Raw genomic sequence first — 9,775 nt, 5'->3', positions numbered from 1 at the left:
TGAATTTGTAATTCTGTAAAATTTCATTTTGTCAAATAAGTCTTTTGAGTGTTGAGCCGTCGCGCCCTGCAGGATTGGAATAACATTTCAGAACACTGATAAACATTGCACACACAAAACACAAAAAAACATTAGGCAATTTTGTTGTTTTTAAGCAAATAAAAGAAAAATTTCTGAGTGTAATGTTATGACAAATGTGTTGTGAAATACGCCTCAGTAGTTTTTTTGCTTGTCTCTCTGTCCCTGGTGAAATGTTTGAATGTTTAAGACCTGATTCTAAGTGGACAGCTCCGTATCACTTAGACGCATGTTATTTACCGACTGTCCACAGGAGGGAAACGCTGAGCTAACCAGCCAGCCTCCAGGCCTACCTCTATCCCCTTACAGAACACGCAAATCAGTATGATTTGGCCAAAGACCAGTACAGTTCTTGTGTCACAAAAGAAGGAGATCTGTACTTTCTGGGTCTCTCATTCAGTAAGGAGAACATTCAAGGAAAGCCAGTGATGGATGAACTTTGGTCAAAATAATTTCACTATGGATTCTGTTGATCATATGAATAATTCAACGTCACACTTGACCAGTGTTGGTTTTTGTCTTGTTCGCTTACACTGACACTGCGTAGTGGCTTTGTGATAAACAATGGAATTAATCAAATACTTAGGTAAACACCAACTCTACTGTAAATGTTTTCAAGACAGATCAAGGCACATAATACAGAGAGACAGATTAAAGAGGATTTTAAGAAGATTAATCAGTTTTTACAAGATGAAGAGGCAGCCAGGATAGCTGAACTGAGGGAGGAAGAGGAGCAGAAGAGTCAGATGATGAAGGAAAAGATTGAGGAGATGAGTAGAGAGATAACACACCTTTCAGACACAGTCAGAGCCATAGATGAGGAGATAAAAGTTGAAGACATCTCATTCCTCAAGGTAAATGCCACAGTGTATTATCAGTCTCTCTCTCTCTCCCTTAAGTCACAAAGATTTATGAGATCATGCCATTTTATCTCCTTCCACAGAACCTTGAGGCCACAACAAGAAGGTAAACCAGCTGCCTTTTATCTGTCTTTTTGTCTTTGGTCCCACAGCAATATCAGCACTGATTTCTGAATGTTATTCCAGAGATGGATCCAGAGATGTTTCAGGAGCACTGATCAGTGTGGCAAAGCACCTGGGCAACCTGAAGGTCAGAGTCTGGGAGAAGATGTAGGAGATCGTTCAGTACAGTGAGTGGTACTGGAGGGTAAGGTGAAAAATAACCGTATTTTGTGTAGTACATGTGGCGTTGGGAGGTCACTGTAGGAATGAGTGGGGACAGACTTCAAGTGAAATGTTCCACAAGATTAAGTTTGATGATGGATTGCAAATTAGGGTCACAACCAAATGGGACTGGCTTTTTCTAAGGGGATATAGTGACTTAGAGCTTCTGGAATTATGAAACAGTTCAAATGAAAATGTGATTCATCTCTCCCACTGTCTCTGTTCTCTCTCTTCAGCTCCTGTCATTCTGGACCCCAACACTGCACATCCACAATTCATCCTGTCTGAGGATCTGACCAGTGTGAGATTCAGTGATGAGAGACAGCAGCTTCCTGATAATCCAGAGAGATTTGATACACGTGCTTTTGTCCTGGGCTCTGAGGGTTTTAACTCAGGGACACAGTGCTGGGATGTTGATGTGGAGAATAACACATTATGGTACATGGGTGTGGCCACAGAGTCAAACCAGAGGAAGGGAACAGGAGTCCATGGTGGAATCACAAAGAGAAACACTATTCATGCTCGTCTGGACCATTTGGGACTCTCCTTGTATTTAATAAGAGACTCCAGAGGATCAGAGTGCAACTCGACAGGGATAGAGGAAAGGTGTCATTTTCTGACCCTCTTACTAGCACACACTCAGCGTACTCAGACCCCTTGTCTCAGAGGGGTCCGAGTTCATTTGGAGTGTTCACATATGCGCGAAAAATGCTGAGTAATCACTCCGAGTTCATTTTGAAGGCTGAAAGGGACCAATGTGAAAACATCCACACAGTCCTTTTTAAATGAACCGAAGTCAGTCCTCTTGAAGTGGACCAACGGAAAAGGGATATACACAGGTTATTTGAAATTTTATTCTAGTCTATTCTGTGTTAACCTGCCACCACTGATAAATACCATTTACATTTATATTCGTTTACTGACCTTTATTCATTTGAATTCATGACTTATTTAAAAAACAACAACACAGCACTACAGTGCAGACAATTAAGTATCACTGAACATGATTAAGAATGAAAAGTCATGAAAATGGAAACTATTTACAATTTGTCCAATGAGATGCAATTATTTACATATAAAGATTCTTTCCTCCAGATCACCTTACTGAATAAATTGCTGACAACACCACAGCACTACTGTTTAGACAGTTTAAAAGGTATCACTGAAGATGATTAATAATGAAATGTCATAAAAATGAAAACTATTATTATCTCCCTTTGCTCATCACTGAGTTGTTCTGGCCTGTCCTTTTGGGTGGGCTTCTGACTGTACAGTTCCCACGTCTCCTGATAGATGTGATCCTCAAACCCTCTCTGACCGTAGATATTCCTGTCGACGTTGGCCTGAAATAGAATGGGGACGTGTGGGAAGCTCTTTGCATATTCTTTTAGGTAATCTTTCACCCACTGGTTCACTATCTCTCTCTTTCTCTGTGGGTTTGTCACCTCTGATCTGCGCTTGTCAAGCATGCAGGAATCATATACATCATCTTAGTGCCATCAGCATTAATATCACTGCGATTGTGATAATAAGTAAAGAAACTCACCACCAGCTTACCCAGGGCCAGCTGTCGCGACGGCGCAGGGACACCCTCTGCTGGGAGGAGCTCTGTGTGTGGGCCAGGGCAGTGGCCTGGGTCAACAGCTCCTGCGGATGTTTGGGGAGGACCACCCTATTCTCCCGATAGTAGCAGGCCTCTCTGGGCCTGTTGACTATTCGCATAGGCATCTGGGATGATGACACCGATTACTGGGGTTGCCATCTTCAGTTGTAGCGAGTGAAATACACTTGGATACAGTAATGGCACAACAATGGCAACAACAACATTATTATTACTATTATTATTATAATTAATATATAATGAATGTTAATATTGGACGTTTTCTGATTTAATGGAACCCAGAACCTACCAAAGACAGTCAAGACCAAGTTTCAATCCACATGAATTAACATTAATTTCAAATGTGTTTTTTCCCCTAAATGCTGAGCTATTTCCACTGTTATTCTACAGACAATGATTACTGTTGCTGCTATATGGAGTCACCATGTTAGCAAGCCCATACCTTTACAACTTTCAGCCTTGAATAAAATTATACAAGCACATTATTCTGTTGGTAGTCTACAGTTGAATTTCTCCAATCCAACTGGCAGAGTCTACAGTGACTGTAGACTCTAGACCAATCAGAACGCATAACTGTCTACAGTCACTGCTGGAGTGATTAGCTACTGAGAAGAGGCTTTAAGCCCGCCCTCAGGCTACAAACCTTCTACTGAACTTCAGTCTTTCTAGCTAACTGGCTATATAACTCTGTCGCTAGGAAGGTCATGTAACCAGTGACGGCTGGTGGTGATATTGGGTGGGTGGGCTAACAAGTGGATTATACCCATCAGTAATTTACACTGCAGCAACAGCAGCATCACATCCGAGATACCAAGTCACAGCAAGGACAATGTATACCTTGTTATAGCAAGTGCTCTACAACAACACCATAGAGAGGTACCCGCAAGAATGGCCTGATGCCAACAAACTCTGTATCTGCCCCCCCCCCTCACACACACACACAGGCTACACACCATTTAACTATTTTCCTCTGTACACATTAACACATGCCATTTTAACAAAAACAAAATATGCAAGAATGATGGAATGATAGGCTGCATGATAGAACAGAATGCTCCACATTGTCAGCCTACAATGTCAGAAAAGGGTCTACCTAGGGATGCAGTACAAAACGTGTTCCAACTGTTATGATTGCCCATAGATACTGCAACTGTTGTCGTTTTTTTTTTTTTATCACAACCGTTTTGCAACACAGGGCCATGATTTAGAGGGACAGCCGGGGCCATCCGTACTGCACATAGGTGAAAGCATTTGCCAAGAATGTTTTCGTAAATCAAGAACGAAAGTTGGAGGATCGAAGACGATCAGAAACTATCCTAGTCCCGACCGTAAACAATGCCAACCCGCGATCCCGCGGCGTCCCCTACAACCCGCCGGGCAGTGTGAAGGAAACCAATGAGTCTTTGGGTTCTGGCAGGGAGTGCGGTTGCAAAGCTGAAACTTACAGGAATTCACGGTCCAAGCCGTGTCTCCTCCAAAAAGCAAGCATGGGAAACAGAAAAGCGAATTCTTAGCTACTTATCGCTAGCCAGTCCTTTCGTTAAAACCAAGTTTCAAAACTTACGATTTTGTCGTTTGTCCTTTTGTGTTATTTGAACGTCGTTTAGACGATGTGTCCCCAGTCTCCTCACTTCCAATTTTTCCACCAACGACATCGAAGAAAAGGGATGTGAAAGTAAATAATCCGCCTCGTTCATGCTAACGCCCACCATTGCCACAGTCGCTCACTTCTTTCTCCCCACTCTCATACATGCAGGTGCTACAGTAGCACCTCACTGTATGTACCGTCTGTACAGTCGCTGTCATTGGTCAAAAGTAAATGGGCTGTGGGCTGAATTAATTTAGCCCAAATGATCAGCAAATCAAGGGGGCGTGGCATGACACCTGTCACTCACTTGACCCTACGAAGATGAATGGTAGCTGATTCTACTGTGTTTGGGCTGTAAAAAATAAGCCCATTTGGGTATATCCTGCGTTTTTCTTGCGACTGTTTGGTGCTGTTGCTGCTCTAGGTTCCACCAAAATGTAAAACAGTCTGTTATAAGGTTTTTTAACAATAATTTTCTCATCTTTATTGTAAAAGATAGGGAGGGCTTAGCCCTGCTAGCCCATTTATACCAGCCGTCCCTGCATGTAACAGTTAACGTTATGTGTAGGCAACTGTAGCAGTGCAATGGTGGGAGTATGTCCTAATCATCTAAAGATAACTTTCTACTTTTCTTGATCTCCAAAGGCTGCAAAGGCTAAAGAGGCCTAGAGAGGAACTGTGAAATATTCAGACAGCTCTCAGTTTTTATTGTGATCTCTCTCTCCCTCTGTATTCCCTTCAACACAGTTTATTCAATGTTTTTATTCTGCTCAAACTAACTGTATAAAATGTAATAAATAACACATTTCAATTGTTAACAAATCTCCCAGCTCAATTTTTTATCAACCAGGTTATCTAGTCAACAGCAGAGGGAATACTGAGAAAGCACAGGATGTACATTTATATAAATCTTATTTATATATATACACAGGATATACATTTATATAAATCTTATTTATATATATATACACAGGATATACATTTATATAAATCTTATTTATATATATATACACAGGATGTACATTTATATAAATCTTATTTATATATATATACACAGGATGTACATTTATATAAATCTTATTTATATATATATACACAGGATGTACATTTATATAAATCTTATTTATATATATACACAGGATGTACATTTATATAAATCTTATTTATATATATACACAGGATGTACATTTATATAAATCTTATTTATATATATATACACAGGATGTACATTTATATAAATCTTATCTATATATATACCAAGGATATACATTTATCTTATTTATATACACAGGATATACATTTCTCAGTCCTGATACAAATAATCCGCACTACTGCACACCAGGGATTTCTCTTTGGCTTATATCTGTCGAATGTGTAATAATATAGTAAACTCAGCTTATGAATATGTCGGTGAGCACAGTGTCTTGTGACAGCATGACTGAAGCAAACAGTGGAGATACTGTCAAAAAGCTGCAGGTAGTCCTTCAATTTTTGTCAGAAAGTGGATTACGTTATTTGAAATAGAGCCTCACTGTTCTTAACATAAAACCACACTGCTTGGTCAAGAAAGCAGACTTTTTTTGTACCAAATGTATAAAACCTTCCTTTAAAATCAACAGACTGCACTCGGTCGAGCTGCCTATAATGCATAATGTTTGATATTTTACAGTTAGTATATTAACGTTATTAGCGTTTGTGAACATGTATAGTTTGTATGCAGACCTGTTGTTTAGCTGCAGCTTTGACATTGAAAAAGAGATGGATATTTCTGTGTTTTTAACAGAAAACCAGCCTGGACACACTCCTTCACCCTTGTTATTTTAGCTGGTTGTTGCTACATCAGGAAGCAGGTCTGTGTCTGGCAATGTGTCCTCTCCAGCCAATAGCGTCATGAAGTCTCCAGCACCACAGAGACATTTTGTAAGAAAAGACAACTCCCATTAGAAGGTATCTCTCTCTCTGTATATATGTACCTGTATTGGTAAATATTAAGGTGATCAAGTGGTATCACTCTAGTATGCCCTAATATACAAAACCTTTCCCTATACCAGCCCGGCTAGCTCAGTCGGTAGAGCATGAGACTCTTAATCTCAGGGTCGTGGGTTCGAGCCCCACGTTGGGCGGAGCTTTTGGTGGAGTCATTCCATGTGATTATGTCATCTCTATGCTATAAATAACAAATCACTAGCAAAGAGAAGCAGAAGCTTATGAAATCTGAGACCTGAAGGAAACCAATGCATTTCCCATATAGTGCTCTACTCAGTGAGCTTTAGTTTCTTAAATACACACACACTCTGAACTTTTATAATGCATGTATGTATCTTTAGTTCACATTCTTTCTGGTTTTGACTGACCTCAACAAGTATTGATGTTTGTGACCACGACTCACATTAAGAGCAGACTTAACAGTATTACTCTTAAAATAACACTCAGTAACATCGCTGACTAGGAGGGCATGAAGTGAAAGGTGAAATATAAAAGATCCATGACAATAAATCAACAAGATTTTCTCTTTAAAATTTTTTTTTTTAGTTTTTAGTATTCATTAGATGTTATATCAACTAATGACATATCTCCATCCGTTTTATTAGTGGAGCAGCACAGTCCTCTCACTCTATGGCCCACTGAATATCAACAATGTAAAAAAGGGCGAGAGCGACATTTTAAAGATGCATAATGTCTGCACAGCTATGAGCCTACTACAAACAACAACAATAACAACTGGGAGTTACATCTACAGTTTGTAAGAATACATGATTTGTGGCTAGTTATTTGGCCAAAACCTCACGGGAAAAAAAACCCCAAAGTCGATTCTTACATACTTGAACAAGCAGGCTATTGTTAACAGGACTACCATAGGATAAAGTAGCTTTTTGGTTATATTATTACACTGACTTCCACTCGTTCTTACTCTTTGTGTGAGTGGGTAATCATTATGGAGCATTTTCCCCCCGGTGTTATGTGTAAACTAAGGGGCAACACACAGCTGTGTACTGTAACAAACAGCCTGCAGCCCCTTCAAAAGGACAGACATGAAGACAACAACCAAGAGGTCATGAGGCAGGTGGAGGTCATCTCCAGCGCAGATGACAGGAAACAGAGCAGACAATGTGAGGCAGCTGTAATGAAAGGTGTTTTTTTTGTTTTGCTTTTTTGTCTGTGTCGTAATAATGTCGTGGTTGTGTGTGTGTATGCGATCACTACTGTATTACTCTTCCGTAACGCGTGGGTGTGGGTATAGGCTAAAAGCAGATACCAATGCCCAAACATAATCAATATATAATTCTTAATTCTTCATGTCCCTGATACTTCAGTGAAATGACATCAACATGTTTCAATTTAATTTTTATTTCTGTAAGAAAAGACTCACTCTCGTATTGAAAATTAAAATGCATACTGAGTTATGTAATTTTCTTTTTCATTTTGGCAGGATCTTTGCACTCAGGTATTGAAAAAGAAATGAATCCATGCGCAGAACTGAAACAAAAGTATGCAGGGGCTGAGGCTTTGCAGACCCGTTTTTTAAAAACGGGACTATACATTTACTGTACAAATCCTTTATCTTTTAAATTAACGAAAAAGGCAGACGTCCCTGGGTGGGCTCGAACCACCAACCTTTCGGTTAACAGCCGAACGCGCTAACCGATTGCGCCACAGAGACATGCTTGCCAGCGGAATGACAGCATGTCATTTCATCAGCGCACCTCTAGGTGCAGCGGCTACTTCAGACCCACAGACCAGGACTGCGGCGCGCGTGAAGTGCAGCGGCTACTTACTGTGATTCTGAGGACACGCAATTTCCTCCTACTGTGTATATGGCTGGGATAACAAAGAATTTCATTTCATTTAATAACTTCAGCAGTGCTTTTGCATGGATATTCCGTTAATAATCGGATTCAAACTCGATCGGAATGAAACACCCCAATCAGATCGAGAATTCAATCGGATTTGAAGAGCAGGTGTAGATTTCTGATAATCCGTTTGATCGGAAAATATTAGCCATATAAACGCTCAGTCGGATCGTCTTCTGCTCTTGGAACTTTCTGTTCATGTTCATAACGCGAAGTAATGACGTATTGACGTTTTACTGTGCATGACACAGTTTAAATTACATGGCGGACAGTGCGAGAAATTTAACGTGCCTGTGTTAAACATTCTCAAAGAATTAGGAATAGCCTATATGGGTGCAAATCCTGCAAACACGAGCTGTTTAACCACGTTTTGGAGAATATTCCACGCAGAGATTATGTAATTATTATTGTAATTTAAGTTACAATGATCTAATGATCTAAGTAATTAACTGATCAAATCACTGCTCTGAAGTAAAGCTATCATTGCCCTGGCTCTTTACAATAGGCTACTTGAAAGTGAGCGTTCTTTTTAGCCATTCTAACATAATTTATTTCTGCAATTTCGTACAGCTCGGCACAAGGTTTCTTCGCAGTTGCAATGAATTCCGATTATATACTGGTGACACATAAATACGTACAAACTATGCGATCGCGTTCATGTGAAAAGTACCTTCAGAATCATCAGTCTAAACAATAGCGTTCCCAATGACAGAAATGTGTACGTTTGCCACGTCACGTTTCTATAAGCAATTCGTCCAAAGATGTTAATTCGCTCTGTTCTTTTACTCGTTATCAGGGGAGAGCGCGAACGCAGTCCCCCACTACCACAAATTATGCAGTCGAGATTCCCGCATTTGGGGAATTCGCATAGGTCAGCACAGCCGGAGTGCAATGGCTGAGCCTCGCCATGGGTGAACCACCTTCTTGATCATGGTATCTCCCCTGCCAGGTAAGTATGAGTTGTACACGTTCAGTCTGGAGTCCTGACTTACCCACATACAGTTCACTTTGACGGTATTTCTAACACATTCTTAATTATAACGCCGACAAAACAACCGCATCACAAAATAACACTCTGTGACTTCTGGATGGATAAAAATCTATGGGAAAAAATATATTTGTAAATATAAGGAGGCTGGAGTTACTCCCATGATGCATCACAGAACACACATCATCGAAATCAAGTTTCCAAAAATGAAAAGTAAAAATGAATAAACTTCATTTGAAGAGTGTATGCAGCCTGACTGAGCACAGAATTTCTTGAAGTCTCTGTCATAAACTGTGTGTCAATCGTTTACTTTATGATAACAGTTTGATGTCAGTTGGTTGCCAGTTCATGCAAGTCTCGAACCTAACATCAGAATATAATAAATTGAGCTCGAATAAATACAGCCTCAAATTACATTTAAGAAGATCCACGCATTTAACAAACTCAGAAAATGTTCGCGCCAGC

General features: G+C 40.0%; 3 non-coding genes across 3 annotated transcripts; 1 reads left to right on the top strand and 2 right to left on the bottom strand.

The window, feature by feature from the left end:
* The first annotated feature begins 6,521 nt into the window (after positions 1-6,521).
* trnak-cuu (transfer RNA lysine (anticodon CUU)) lies at positions 6,522-6,594 on the top strand. Its single transcript has one exon. It is a non-coding gene; the product is annotated as a tRNA-Lys (tRNA).
* A 1,464-nt stretch (positions 6,595-8,058) lies between these two features.
* Positions 8,059-8,132, bottom strand: trnan-guu (transfer RNA asparagine (anticodon GUU)). Its single transcript has one exon. It is a non-coding gene; the product is annotated as a tRNA-Asn (tRNA).
* Positions 8,133-9,115: 983 nt separating this feature from the next.
* LOC115829056 (U1 spliceosomal RNA) lies at positions 9,116-9,279 on the bottom strand. Its single transcript, XR_004025982.1, has one exon. It is a non-coding gene; the product is annotated as a U1 spliceosomal RNA (small nuclear RNA).
* Between the last annotated feature and the right edge of the window lie 496 nt (positions 9,280-9,775).

The sequence above is a fragment of the Chanos chanos genome, chromosome 15, assembly GCF_902362185.1.
Source record: "Chanos chanos chromosome 15, fChaCha1.1, whole genome shotgun sequence".
Lineage (NCBI taxonomy): Eukaryota > Metazoa > Chordata > Actinopteri > Gonorynchiformes > Chanidae > Chanos > Chanos chanos.
This window is presented reverse-complemented; position numbering and strand designations above follow the sequence as displayed.